Raw genomic sequence first — 15,777 nt, 5'->3', positions numbered from 1 at the left:
CCAAAGTCATTGAATTTAAGACACTGTTGAGCACAAGAAAAATATCTTAGGTGACTCTAACAAAGGAAAGATGGTACAACACCTTAATAATAGATTTCAGTGCATGAATCGGTCACAACCAGCATCCTTTGCTTTGAAAAAAAAAAATTTTTTTTTTTGCCTTTTTTAGGGCCGCACCCACCCCATATGGAGATTCCCAGGCTAGGGGTCAAATTGGAGCTATGGCTGCCGGCCTACACCATAGCCAGAGCAAGTCAGGGATCTGAGCTGCATCTGCAACCCACACCCCAGCTCACATCAATGCCAGATCCTTAACCCACTGAGCAAGGCCAGGGATAGAACCTGCAATCTCATGGTTCCTAGTCAGATTCATTTCCTCTGCACCACGACAGGAACTCCTGAAATTTCTTTTCTCCATTTCAGAGATTAGGCCACATGCCCTACCTTTCACTTGCATTTCTTAGCATAATAAATGTGACCCTTTAGCACACAGTCTCAGTGATGAAGTACATTATAGCATCATTTACTTAGGTGTCTTGTTCTTATTTTTAAGTAAATATGAAATTGTGGTCACTCTTCCTCTCATGAATATGTATTTCATTAGTATAAAATGTATGTCCCACTTCTCTGTTTCCTTGCTTGTCTGTACATAATAACTTTTTGTTTCAGTGCCAAATCATAGATAGCATTATCATGAAATCATTTATTAGAAAAGCCTTACTGAGGTATAAGTGGCATACAATAAGCTGCACATATTTCAAATGCACCATTTGATAACTTTTGACATATGTATGCATCTGTGAAACCATCAGCACAAAGAAGATGATAAAACTACCCACCCCCAAATTTTCTACTGCCCTCTGGCAATCACTTTCTTTGTCCCAACCCATCCCTCCACCACTCCCATACAGCAAACCAATGACCTGCTTTCTGTCACTATAGAGCAGTTTGCATTTTATAGGGCTTTATAGAAATGGAATCATACAACATGTACACTTTCTTGTCTGGCTTCTTTCTTTCAGCAGTTCTTTCATTCTTGAGATTCATCATTACTGTTGTAGCAATACATTCATTCCTTCAAAAATAGCTTTATTGAGATAGTATTTATATGCCATAAAATTCATCTAAGTGTAAAATTCGATGATTTTAAGTATACTTACAGAGTTTTGCAAATTTTACCAAAATTTAATTGTAGAACATTTTCATCACCCCCAAAAGAGACGTTATGCCCATTTACAGTCACTGCCATTTCCACCCCAGCCCTAGGCCACTGCTATTCTACTTTCTGCTTCTATAGATTTGCCTATTCTCGACATTTCTTAAAAATGGAATAATACAATATGTGGTCTTTTGACTGGCTCTTTTGATGTAGCATGCTTTCAAGGTTCCTATATGCTGTAACATGTATCAATGTTTCATTCCTTTTTTTGACCAAATAATTCTTTTTTTATAATTTTTAGGGCCTCACCCAAGGCATATGGAAGTTCCCAGGCTAGGAGTCCAATCGGAGCTACAGCTGCCAGCCTACGCCACAGCCACATCAACGCAGGATCAGACCCACGTCTGCGACCTACACCACAGTGTAGGATCCACAATGTCGGATCCTTAACCCACTGATCGAGGCCAGGGATGGAACCCACATCCTCATGGATCCTGGTCAGGTTCATTAACCGCTGAGCTATGAAGGGAACTCCCCAAATAGTATTTTATTTTATGGAAACATATAGATTATTTCTACCTTTTGGCTATTGTGAATAGCACTGCTATAAATATTTTCATCCAGGTTTCTGTGTGAACATATATTTTCACTGCTCTTGGGTATAGACCTAGGAATGAAATTGCTGGGTCATATAGTCATGCTGTGCTTAACATTATGAGAAATCTGCCAAATCAGTCCACAGTGACGGCACCATTTTGCATTCCCTGCAGCAGTGGACAAAGCTTCCAGCTTCTCCACATCCTTGCCAACACTTGTCATTGTCTGTCTTTTTGATTATAGCCATTCCAGTAGGTGTGAAGTGGTTTCTCCTGGTTTTGATTCCTTTCTCCCTAAGGACTAGTGATAAGCATCATTTCATATGTTTATTGGCCATTCATGTACCTTCTTTAAGGAAATGACTCTTCTAACCTTTTGCCCATTTTTAAATTGCATTAGGTCGCAAAAGGCACTGGGTCCTCTTCCTTTCTTTCTCTTGGATCATTCACTCTGGGGAAGCCAACTGCTATGTTATGAAGATACTCAGCATCCCTGTAGATGAAGACCTCCTGCCAACAGCCATGCTGAACTTATTTGTAGCCCTTTACTCCTCAAGGCTTCAGATGACCACAGCTCTACCCAACAGCTGTACTAGATAGACTCTCATGACCTACCCTGAGCCAGAGCAACCCAGCTGAGCTGCCCCTCAGAAACTGAGATAAAAATGTTTGTTGTTTTAAGCTACTAAGTTTTGGGGAATTTGTTACACAGCAGAAGATTGCTAATATATGGGGAAACGGTATGGGGTGGAGGACAGAGGAGTTCCTGGCTCTGCACAGTGCCAGTGTGACTGGGAACATCTGTGGTAACCCCCCAAGACACTTCTTGAGGGCAGTCACCCAATCTGGGTCCCCTTAGACCAGGAGCAGACAGTGAGGATGAAGGAATGGCAGTCTTGCTGGAAAGCTCTCAGGGAGGAGTGGAGCAGCCGTGCCCCTGACCACCCCCTGCGTGAACTGAAGGGATAATCTCCTGGGGCCATAGCCTCAGTGCCCTAAACGATACTGGGTGCCAGGGAGCCCAGAGCGCCAGCTGGGAGGTTGGGGGTGGGCCCTGTGACCTCATCAACCATAGAACACCCGAAGCAGACCTGAGTCGGGGTGGGAGGCAACTCGGGAACTGAAAGACCTGAGGATGAGTTCCAGCCCCTCCACAGGGTAAGTGGCCTCTGGGGTGAAATGACAACTGGTGCTGGGGCTGCTTTCCCCTCTCTCCTCAGGCCCCTCAGGATGGGGATGGGAGGGGCTCCAGCCGGGCACAGGGCTGGCACGGAGGGGCTCCCACACACCTGGCCACAGGATGACGGCAGTGTTTCAGGGTCATCCAGGATCGCTGCCTCCAGGTAAGGATCTGCCTGCGCTCAGCTGTCAAGACCCAGATGCCACCCCCCTGCTGGGCCCCACAGGCTCCGAGTTTAGTCTAGGGCAGGGTCTTCCATACCCCTTAGAGTGTGACTGCAGGGAGGTGCACATTTGACGTCCCAGCACAGTGTCACACACATAAATACACTTGTAAACTTAAAAGCAGTGTTTGTGGGACAGTCTCAGCTTACAACGTATGACATCCTCGTCTGTTCTATTACTTTGTTCTGTTCTATTCTAGAAGACAGAGGAGGCGAAAGGCTGCGGGAGGTGGTGGGGTCACCCACAATCTCCTCACAAGTCCCTCTGGGGGAGAGTTTCTCTGAGGCAAACGGCATCTGCCCTGGGTGAGCCCTCCCGTGTCTCCCCGCGGGTCCTGGGCTCTTGGAGCAGAGAGAATACCCTTTTCACCCGTATCCTCCATGGCTCCTGGAAGAAACCCAGAAGTCTTAGAACCTCTGAGCCTTGGGGAATGTTCCTCAGCCAAGGCGTCTGGTTTTGCAGGGGAGGAAAGTGCAGCTCATGGACAGTCTTTTGCTGTAAGTTTGTCATTTCCATCTTTAATCCCTTCCTCCTGAATTTACCGGCCATGGGCTCTGTGGTACTAAATATTAGTTTCTATGGAGGTGGTAGCAGTGAGGGAACCCCAGAATCTCAGGCTCGGGGTCTGGCAAGTCACAGGCACCTGAATAAATGAGAGGCCCACTGCCTGGTGGGGGGAGCAGGGGCTTTGTTGTCAGTCAGACGTGAGTGCAGTTTTGACTTTGCCACTCACTCTCTGGCTGAGTGATCTTAGGTAAGTCACGTAACCTCTCTGAGCATCAGTTTCCTTGTTTCTAAAATGGGGATAATAATACCTATTTTATAGGATTGGCATGAGGATGAGCAAAAAAATGTATATAGTTTAGAGTATTTGAGAACTCAAAAATCGCACATGGTATGATTGTTGCTAATAGTAACTGCAACACTAACTAGAGGGTCTCAGAACAACTCTGGATACTTCATATTGCTGCTATAACTGGGCTTGGGGGGTGACCTGGCTGCCACTGTTTCATCCTAGGCAGAAAGGAAATTCTCCTGACTACTAGAGGAAGCAGGTTATATTTGTCATGAAAGCCCTAATCATAAAAGGAGAGGAAAAAGACACACACACGCGCGCGCACACACACACACACACACACAACAGAGGCCCCTGCCAATGATCCATCTGGTTTCAAAAGACATTTACATTCTTAGAAAATGAATAGAATGTCTCTGGTCCTAGCCAGAGTCCAGCAGTATGTTGGGAAGACATAACCCTGGTCTCTGGGGCATGCTCAGTCCATATGCTAGAATAAATACAATTTGCAGGTAGAGAAGGACCAGATGGATGGGAATTATGGGCCATGAAAATTCATGCTGATAAAACCCAGGGAGCATTCTCTTTCCTCTTAGCAGACCTTCTTCATTACAACATGATTTAGGAAATGTAGTTTGAGGGCTTAGATTTTAAACACTAATGTTGTTTTCCTTTGACAAATTGAATGAGTTTGTTTTTTTTTTTGTCTTTTTGCCTTTTCTAGGGCTGCTCCTGCGGCATATGGAGGTTCCCAGTCTAGGGGTCCACTCGGAGCTGTAGCCTCCGGCCTACGACGGAGCCACAGCAACGCGGGATCCGAGCCGCGTCTGCAACCTACACCACAGCTCACGGCAACGCCAGATCGTTAACCCACTGAGCAAGGCCAGGGACCGAACCCGCAACCTCACGGTTCCTAGTCGGATTCGTTAACCACTGTGCCACGACAGGAACTCCTGAATGAGATATTTTAACTAATGAATCTAATGAGGGATTTAAATTTTTCTGATTTAGAAAACACATCTGACTTGGAAAACAAAAATCATGTCTAGATCAATTATTTTGCTCTAAATTTGGCTTTTCCCTAGCTTTCCACTAGATGGCAGGATGGACCCACTCTGATCCTGCTCCTTCAGAGGGTGGGTCTTCCTGCACAGGTTTAAAGTAAGAAACTATATATATATGTGTGTGTGTATCTTTAGCGTCATCTAAAAACATTTTTTTTCTTTCAGAAAAAAAGGTAAACGATTTATGCATAACTTTTTAAGGACCCTTTCCTGGCACATAAATGGAGGCATGCCATTTCCCTGTCTGAAGGCCTGAACCCCGGTATTTTCCTCTTATCTTTGAGGAACAGTTAATAGTATCAATTAGGAATGAGTGAAAGCTTACCCTAAATCAGATGCTGTGCTAAGAGCTATGTGTTATTCATTCCGCACAGGGAGACTAGAAGGTATGGCTTCCATTTTGTTTTAAACACTACCATTTTCACATATGGACATTTTGTAGGTGAGAGCGCGGAGGTAAGAATTTCAAATGTGACCATAACCACCAAATGAAGAATCTGGCTGAGAGAGAGAATTCAGGGAAGCTGGTCTCCAGAAAGAGAACTCTTTCGGGTGCCCAGGTTTTCATTTCTGGCAATGACAGATAAAGTGACATACTTCTTTCACAAAGAGGCAGGAAACATCTGGATAAATGAATGAGCACAAAGCCTGGTCCAGAAATGAAAAGGAGAAGCTATGGGTCAGAGGGGCTCATGATTACAATTGCCAGAAGCAAAGGAGTTCCTTTCTATCCAGCCTGATTAAGGACCCAAATAAATCAGGACTGGGGCCCTTTATTCAGGGTCTGCCAGGTGCCAGGCATGGTGCTATTGTGTCATCCTCATTCGCTCCTCACAGTCGCCTTTAACAAAGGTGTTGTGAATATGAAAAGATATACAAGGCAATTCCACTGATTTATTAAGATTATTTACTCAGGCTTATCTCTGCAGCCAACATTCTGCTCAGGGAAGTGGTGACTAAAACAGATTAGGCCATGATCCTTCCCTTGAAATAAAAATACTTCCATTACTGAATTACACAAACTAGTTTCAGAAAAGAAAATTTTTTTTTTCACCATGAATATTCAAACTTTGGAGCTTTTTGGTGACTAGTCAGGATGTAAATGGAATTTGAATGCATTTCTATGGCATTGGATTCAAGAGAAAAGCCTTTGAAATATGGAAAGTAATCAACTTCATTCCAGTTAAGATCCAGGAGTTCCTGTTGTGGTGCAACGGTAACAAACACAACTAGTATCCGTGAGGATATGGGTTCAATCCATGGCCCTGCTCAGTGGGTTAAGGATCCTGCGTTGCTGTGGCTGTGGTGTAGGTTGGGGGCTACAGCTCTGATTTGACCCCCCCCCAGCCTGGGAACCTCCATGTGCTTTGGGTGCGGCCCTAAAGACAAACACACACACACACACACACACACACAAAAGATATTGAGAGATACATATAGACAGTCTTTAGTTTTAAGCTAAAAGCTAATTAAGCTCACACGGCTAGAACAAAAAGTAAGGATCAGAAAGGAATTTTCCCTCGGTGTTTCATTTATGAATTCATCTGTTCAAGTTCAACTACTTCCTATTACAAAACCAGGTTAAATTGGGCTTCATAATTTTAAAACCTAAGTCAGATCATGGCATTTCTCTGCTCAAAATCCTCTAATGTCTCACCATATCCCCAAAAGCAAACTTCTCCCAAAGGCCTACAGAACCCTTTGTAGTCTGGTTCCCCATTACCATATTTCTCTCTCTAACCTCATCCTTAATCAATTCTACAACCAAGAAAAGGTTACTCTTTGTAGCTCCCTGAATTCCCCCGCTTCTTTCTGTCTCCTTAAACAGGAGTCAACAAATACAGCCTGTGGGTGAACCAAATGCCTTTTTGTATGACCCACAAGGTAAGAATGGTGTTTACATTTTTAAATATTGGAAGAAAAACCCAAAAAACTACTATTTCATGACACAAAAATTATATGAAACTCAAATTCCGATGTCAGTGAATAAAATTTTATTGGAACACAGCCGAAGCCATTTCAGGGGGTCCCCACAACACGTTCTGAGCATGGAAGAGCCGTAGATACTGCTCCTAAGACGTTGAATGTGTTGAGTTTTTCCACTAGTCATAACCTGAATATTCTGAATAGGAATTGTTTAAAAAAATTATCTTGGAGTTCCCATCATGGAGCAGGAGAAAGGAATCCAAGTAGGAGCCATGAGGTTTCGGGTTCAATCCCTGGCCTCGCCCAGTGGGTTAAGGATCCAGCTTTGCTGTGAGCTGTGGTGTAGGTCGCAGACACAGCTCAGATCTGGCATTGCCGTGGCTATGGCGTAGGGCAGCAGCTAGAGCTCTGATTGGACCCCTAGCCTGGGAACCTCCATATGCTGTGGGTGTGGCCCTAAAAAGACAAAAAGACAAAAAAATAAAAATAAATTTAAAAATCCTCTCTGCTAAGACACATATTTGCATATAACCTGGGGGTCAGTCTCATGTTAAAGTGGTCACCCTTTGCTCCAAGGGAAAATTTGATGTGGTCAAGTTTCCCTTGGAGGAATATATATGTGTGTGTGTGTGTATATATATATTAACATATATATGTATATGTATGTGTGTGTATATATATATACACACACTTGACCTTTATATGTGTATATATACATACTATATTAAATATATTCCATACATATTACATATACATGTATAAATATATTTAATATATTATATTATATAACATATTATTAGTATAGAGAGGGAATGTTACTTTCATAATTTTACTATTAATAATCCTAGTGTGGTTACCCCAATAGAGATTTTTGGCTTATTTACTTCTGGTCTTTTATATATACATTTATACATATGTAATTATTTCTAAGCTTGCTTCCGAATTCTCATTAAACACTTCTGTCTGGAAGAAAATACTATTTCTCACTCTACTAGATATCCTCACTTCAAAATTACCTTTAAAATTTAATTTTTCAGTATAAATTATAGAATATATGTTTTTGAAAATTTAGACAGTGAAGATAAGGAAAATAAAATTGCCACGTCTCCTCATCCAGAGACAAGCACCAGTAATAGTTGGTTATCTATAAACATCCATATTTAATATCCAGTACCTTCCTTCTAGGTTGCCTGGCTTTACCTCCAAAGAGTCAGTAGATGCAAAACTCAGCAGACCCAGTATTTTACGTAGGAGCTGCACTGAAAATCCAAAAAGTAGCATGTCAAGTAAATCTACCATGCACAAACCTTCAGCCAATGCTAAAAGGTCTGAGAATATGCTCAAATTTGTCTCTTTTCTGAGTAAAAGAGAATTCATGACACATACAGCCCAGAGGTTTTCCCTACATATATAGAATCATACTGTATGTATTATTTTGTAGCCTGGTTTCCCCACTCTAAAGTATATCATGAACAGTTTCCCATGTCACATTATCATAATTCTTCTAAAATGTGGTGGGTTTTTTTTTTTTTTTTTTGGCCTTGCCCACAGCATGCAGAAGTTCCCAGGCCAAGGATGAAACCAGCGCCACAGCAGGAAACCAAGCCACAGCAGTGACAATTCTGGATCCTTAACCCACTGAGCTACTAGGGAACTCCAAAAATAAAAACCTAATTGATTTAGTCTCCTCTGCTGATGAACATTTGGTTGTTTGTAAACTTTTTTTTGGTCTCTTTTTTTAGGGCCACACCCATGGCATATGGAAGTTCCTAGGCTAGGGATGGAATGGGAGCTGTAGCTGCCCGCCTACACCACAGCCACAGCAACGAGGGATCCGAGCTGAGTCTCACGGCAAAGCTGAATCCTTAACCCACTGAGCGAAGCCAGGGATTGAACATGTGTCCTTATGGATACTAGTCAGTCGTTACTGCTGAGCTATGACGGGAACTCCAGGTTGTTTGTAAACTTCAACCTATTTTAATAATCATAAGCATCTTTGGGCATTATTTCCAATAATATAGACATGGACTTGCTTGGTCACACTATATGCATACATTAAGGGGTTGATGCAGGTTTCCAAGACTCCTTAGAGCAAGGTCAAATTCTCATTTTATTCTACCTAGGGTATTACCATTTAACAACAAAAAATAAACACTAAAACAAAACTTTGTCAATTGAATAAACAAAGCAATTCTTTCTCATTGTTAGAACTTGAAGTTCTTTGATAACTGGAGAGATTCAGTGTATTTTCATATGCTTATTAGCCATTTCTACTTTGGTGAACTTCCTATGTCCTTTGTTTATCTTTTATTTGTTAATTTGTAAGGGCTTATTATGCATCAAGGACACTAACTCTTTGTCCCTTTTGTCATACATGATGTAAATATTTCCCCCAGTTTTCCATTTGTCTTGTAATTTTTAAAAATTTCTTCTTTCTTTATTTTTTTACAGCCACATATGGAAGTTCCTGGGGGCGAGGGGTGGAATCAGAGCGGCAGCTGCTGGCCTACGCTGCAGTTTGCAGCAACACGGGATACTTAACCCACTGAGCGAGGCCAGAGATTGAACCTGCATCCTCCAGAGACAGTGTCAGGTTCTTAATCTGCTGAGCCACAATGGGAACTCCTTGTCTTATAATTTTTTAAGGGTGTATTCGATCATTATTTCTGTTTTAGTCTTAGACACCTCCCTCCCATTGGGATCCCATGATCCTACCCAATGCAAACAACCCGACAGTCTGTTCCTAATCACTGTGCACCACACCCCTCCACGTAAGGTTCTGATGTAGCGACTGCATCAAACGCTGCATCTCTGGGAAAGCCCCAGCCTTCTAATGTTCAGGTGACCATAAAGATGGGGCTGTCAGAGGTACACGAGGCCCTAAGTGAACGCTGTACCAAAACATGCTCACAGGTGCCACTCAGGGAGGGAAGCCGAGGATCACCATCTGCATTGCCAGCTGGTGTGGCATCTCCGGGCATACAACAGCTGCAGGTTACCTTCTGGAAGGAGCTTCCTGGGGGTTCGCCCTGAGTGAGCCCTCTACGGAGTTACTCCCTGCTCCTCACGGCAATCCTGGGGAGGAGGCTCCACTGTCCTCACTTTAGTGTCCTCGAGAAAACCAAGGCCTGAGAGGGCCAGTCCTCCAGCACCCGGTACAGCTGAGGCTGGGCCTGCTGATGCAGAGCTGAGAGGGGTAATTGCTTCTGAGGGCAGAATGTTGGCAATACGCTAATTGCCCTGAGCCTTGGTTTCTTCACAGACCAGAGCCTTTCGGCACATCTAATTGTGGGGATTACATCATCTTTATTCTATAAATCTGTTTATAAAAAAATTTATAGTGTGATCTTTGATCTAGTTGCACCTTACTTTTGATTTTTCACAAGAGGCAATGGTCACAAGACTTTCTGTTCATTTACAGCCTCAATTAACTGAGCAGTTAATGTGTGACTGCAGGCACAATAGGACGGCAAGGGGAAGAATCAGTGTGGACTGGAGAGGTCTTGGAGAAGGTGAGATCTGAACTGTTCTCTGTAAGAGGTGAGGACTTGCAGGAAAACAGGAGGGTGTTCCAGGAAGAAGGAGACATGAGCAGGGGCCAGGAGTCCTGTTACACAAGGGGCCTTGGGGGAGCCAAGCCGGGCTGCTGGGACAGGGTCTGGGTGGGGAGGCGGGAGGCAGGGGGAGCCTGGATGCCGAGATGGTTGTGGTGCCAGGTTTAGGTGAGACTTGATGCAGGAGCCCAGGGGAAGGTACTGGAGACTGATGCGGCCAACAGGGCAGAGAACAGTCCCCGGGGCCTGTTTCATTCAGCACTGAATAAGTCCTGAGGGTTTAGAATTTGGAAAACATGTTCTTAGTTTTCCATCCTCCTTCTGCTTTGCTTAGGTGTTCCATAATTGCTTAATAAATTCCCAGAACTATATATGGTAACAACATAAAACACCATAAACCCATACAAGGACCATGTTGAAACCAACTTTTTTTAAGTGTTATTTTAACAATCTGATGAAAATAAACACTCCCCTGGTTCTTAGGAGGTTAACACTTGAGAATTTTTCTCAGGGGCTAGACTTCATCTGTTTCTTCCTCTTAGTTTCTATCTCTGTGATCACTGGATTTGTTTTATATTTTGAATTTTTTTTAACACAAAAACTATTTCAAATACTTTTTGGAAGTAGGTGGAGTACAAATAAATAATTATTGAAGTTGTTCTAGATATGTGATCTTCAACATTTCATTATACTAAATAATGACAAAATAGGTCTCCATACACAAGACCTTTTGGACAGAAGATCTGAGGTCCTTTGTAAACCTAACTTATTAAACCTAATTCAAGTTAACAATCCCTGCATTTGTGTGTATAGCATTTTACAGATTAAAAATGTGGGGATTTTTTTTGTTGTTGTTAATGTGCATTATTTTATTTGAGCTGCAGAACTCCTGACAGCGCTTCCTTTCATCCCCTTGTATTCAGCAGAGTGCCTATAAACCCAGGTAGGGTCCCAATAAACAAGTGCTTATTAAAAGAATGAGTGATTGAATTAAGTCAGAAATAACAATTCTGAGGTGGAATGTGTAGTAAAAGTTGTTCCCACTTGACTGAGGAAGACGCAGTGTTGTGTTGGAACCATTATGAGACAGGTGGGACCTGGGACCTGGGACTCTTTACTGGAGAGCTTGCACCTGGAGAAATGTCTCCTCCAGCAACACAATACCAAGAAACTATATGGGAAATAACTGCATGCATGCACAGTTCAGGCAAATTATGAACAATAATAAGAAAAGGCCAAAAACCAACTGCCACTTCTGAGGTGCCAGGATCAAAAGCAGACCCCATGATCCCTGCACACAGCACCACCAAGGGGGAGGCAGACCACCTAAGCCACCCCTCTGGCCCAACCCACTGACCCGCCCCTACCCTCACCACATTGAAGGAACCAGCTCACCACTACATCGGGGATAGAGCACAGGCAAATATTTGTTTTTACTCCCTCCTGCTGCAGTAGTCCCACTAAAGTCTTCCCTGAATTCCTCATCTGGCCTCTTATCAATTTATATATTTTTTTGTCTTTTTGCTATTTCTTTGGGCCGCTTCCGCGGCATATGGAGGTTCCCAGGCTAGGGGTCTAATCAGAGCTGTAGCCACCGGCCTACGCCAGAGCCACAGCAACGCGGGATCCGAGCCACGTCTGCAACCTACACCACAGCTCACGGCAACGCTGGATCGTTAACCCACTGAGCAAGGGCAGGGACCGAACCCGCAACCTCATGGTTCCTAGTTGGATTAGTTAACCACTGTGCCACGACGGGAACTCCCTCTTATCAATTTATATTGATTAAAGTGTCCAGGGACCCCGGTTGGTAACAATCAGGACCTGCTCAGGAGAGCTGCTGCACATTTCTTCCCAGCTACACTTCCATTAAGTGACTTCACTTTGGCAGCTTGAAACTGGCCACAGTGGGAGTATTTATAGCAAGGAAATCAGCAAAAACTGTAAGTCAGCACCCCTCCCCCTCCACCCCTTGAGAGCCAGTTTTAAAATATTTGCCAGCATACCAATGAAATTAGGATTCAGACTAGTTAAGTGATGTGACTGAGGCTGAACTCCTGGGTAAGATGACAAGTCCAGGCTCCTGGCTCTAAGGCCAGAGGCATTAGGGAAACTGATGAGTCAAGGACGAAAGGGGAGCCAATTTCTGACTCTGCAGCACAGCTCTCTAAGTGACAGAAAACCTATCTCCAGAGATGTGAAACACAGCAGTCCTTTTATAGCAGCAATGATGGGACAGAGCATGAAGACCCAAGTCCTATAAAATAGAATAATGCTCTACAATCCCTGTGCCACCAGTTTCCGCAGTAAAGATTCAGGGCTTGTCTTTGCCAATTTGTTCATGTGGCATTCTGCTGCCTTTGTTTTTCCGTATCAGTGAACAGAAATCTATCCCTATGTGTAACTTGTGAAGAAAGGTAATAGTTTATGTAGGTGTGGATTTTGTTGCTGAACACACTCAATATGTCTCAAGTGGCAACAGTGAGAAATAGTATCATAACCCAAGTTTCCCTCTGTCCCATGTCCACGTTAAGTTAGTCCTTGGACTCAGGCTGAATCAAGAACTAACTCTCTAACTATCTTCTTTGTGGGAGGATAACTCCAAACAGTCTCTAACCTTTGCCCACAGTGTGAGCTCAAGTTCATAAGCTTATGTCACAGTCACAAAACATGGGAAGATAGCTACTGAGTATATTTTTGTCTTTTGTGGAGGAGACAGACAAATTGTAACCTCTCAAATTTGAATTAATAAATGATAACATGAGTTCCCATTGTGGCTCATTGGAAATGAATCTAATTTCCATGAGGACACAGGTTCAATCCCTGGCCTGCTCAGTGGGTTAGGGATCCGGTATTGCCATGAGCTGTAGTGTAGGTCACAGACATGGCTTGGATCTGGCATTGCTGTGGCTGTGATGTAGGCCAGTAGCCATAGCTCTGATTCCACCCCTGGCCTGGGAACCTCCATATGCTGTGGGTGTGGTCCTAAAATGTACAAAAATACAAAAATAAATAATAAAAATAACAACTGAGAAAACATAATTTTCTACACATCAAATGTGGGTTGTAAATTCAAACTTCAGGTTGTTACCTTCCTTCTCAGGTGGATAACATAGGCAATTACTGTTGCACAGGAAGCAGCACCAGCTACTACAATGGGTGTCCTGAGAGAAATCTACAAATTTGAAATTACAAGTTTTGCAATAAATTCTGGGGGGGGTTATGATTTCTTCTTCTTCTTCTTCTTCTTTTTTTTTTTTTGGCAATGCCTGTGATGTGCATAAGTTCCAGGGCCAGGGACTGAACTACAGCTGTAACCAAAGCTGTAGCATCAAGAGTGCCAGGTCTTTAACCTGCTGAACCACTAGGGAACGCCTGCATTTAACATCCCCATTTGGCTCCTGAACTGGTTTAAGCAGGGGCAGGTTTGTTTAACGAGGACTAGCTCATCAAAAGAAGCTAAGGGGGAAAAAAAAAAGACTTAGCATGTAGAAGTTGATGTAGCATTAAGAATTTATAGATAATTTTATCTGTCTGTCTTTTGCCATCCCTGGGCAAGAGCCAAGAATTGCCAGACCATGGGACTTGAAAGACTAAAAGTAAAAGGTACAAAGTAGTAAACTTTACAGTAGCTCCCTAGAGGATCCTTGTCAGTTTAAGTCCAAAGCTGTTAAACCTGCCACTTTCATCTTTAATACTGATGATTCATGAGACATTGTGAATATCAGATTGATCTCTTAAATGAAAACACCAGTCCTTTTTCCTAATTCATGTGAAACTATAAAATTTAAGTGTGTTTCTATGGAGATGATATAGGGACATTCAGGGGGGGCAGGTTTCATAGTAATCTTTTATTTCCCTGACAAGGAAGAAACTGGAATCAGAGCAGAATAATTAAATGACTTAGTTGTTGTTGTTGTTTTTATTATGGTCCCTAATATTTCCTAATTCTAGTCTCCTAGTCTTCCCTTTGGATTACATTATCTTCTTTATGGAACTTTGGGATTCGTTTTTGTTTTGGCAATGACCAAAGGGTGAGAGGATCACTTTACAGTAAGAGAGAACTTTCGATCCCTCTACTGGTGGTTTCTTCAAACTGCAGGTCTCCACTCAAACATTTGTGGACTCCATTTAGCCGGCTGATGTCAGAAGTATGTATTACATATAGTAAGTGTAAATGTTTCTTGGTGAAACTTTACTTCTGTTATGTGTATATGAATGCAGAGTCAAGATCACTTTCCAGTCAACAATATTCAGCACCAGGGGGCTACATGCAGCAGGATGGGCTTAGGGTGAGGGGAGGAGGCAGGGCCAAGTAGGTGCAGGGTTGGAGCTTGTCTCTATTTAAAATTTTGATGTTTTGTATGTCATGGATTTTTTTTTGTATTATTTTGATTTTTAAAAATTATTGTTTTAAAATATTATTTATTATGATTACCGTACTTTTTGGTACCCCTTAAATTTTGTGCCCCAAATGAGTGCCTTGCTTGCCTCTCCCTAGCCCTGGCCCTGACGGTCAGTGTGCTTTATGGAGGGAACAGAGTGGGTGGCCAGCCTGGGGAATTCCTGAAGAGGAAGCACACATGGGAGGGGACATTGACTATCTGTGTGATGTCTTCTCCTTTCTCTCTGAGCAGGAGGTGAAGTCATCAGCTAAGAGTGAGGAGGACAGGCCTCGGGAGACGGGGGAAGATCTAGCATGGCTGGTGAAGAGCCTGGGAGAGGGAGAAGGTCCAGGACAAGTGGGGGATAGTCACACAGCACTGAGTACTCTGCCCACAGCTGGATGTTGCCATTTGTAGCGATGCTGTCTGCCTGGTGGGTTAGGCTTGTCCAGTAGCCTGGCAGGTGTTGCAGGCGTTGAGAAGATGGGAGAAGACAAGAATGACCCAAGGTCTGGGGTTGCTCAGATAGAAGGACAGGAAGCAGGGAGAGGAGGGCAGAAGTGCCGGGTGATTCCACATCTGAGACAGGGAGGCGGGTAGAAGAAAGGTCAGGAGATTGCTGGGTGGAATGGGTGTTAGGGGGCAGGCAGGGGGTGGGCAGAGGATTCTAGATGAATATTTCAGGGCTGGGGTTGAAGAGGGAATGGACTAGAATTTGAAGTTTCAAGGAAATGCAGTTCTAAGTGAAGTCACATAAATGACCTTTTGGGTGATAAGTTGTGTTGAGTGTGTGGGAGGGAATGTGAACAAAGTGGCATATACACCATAAAACGAGGGCTCCTTAGAATTCTGAGCATTGTATGCCTACTACGTAAGATATAGAAGTTGATGCA

This window comes from Phacochoerus africanus, chromosome 1, assembly GCF_016906955.1.
Source record: "Phacochoerus africanus isolate WHEZ1 chromosome 1, ROS_Pafr_v1, whole genome shotgun sequence".
Taxonomy (NCBI): Eukaryota; Metazoa; Chordata; class Mammalia; order Artiodactyla; family Suidae; genus Phacochoerus; species Phacochoerus africanus.
The sequence above is the reverse complement of the archived record's forward strand: the minus strand, read 5'-3'. Positions refer to the sequence as shown.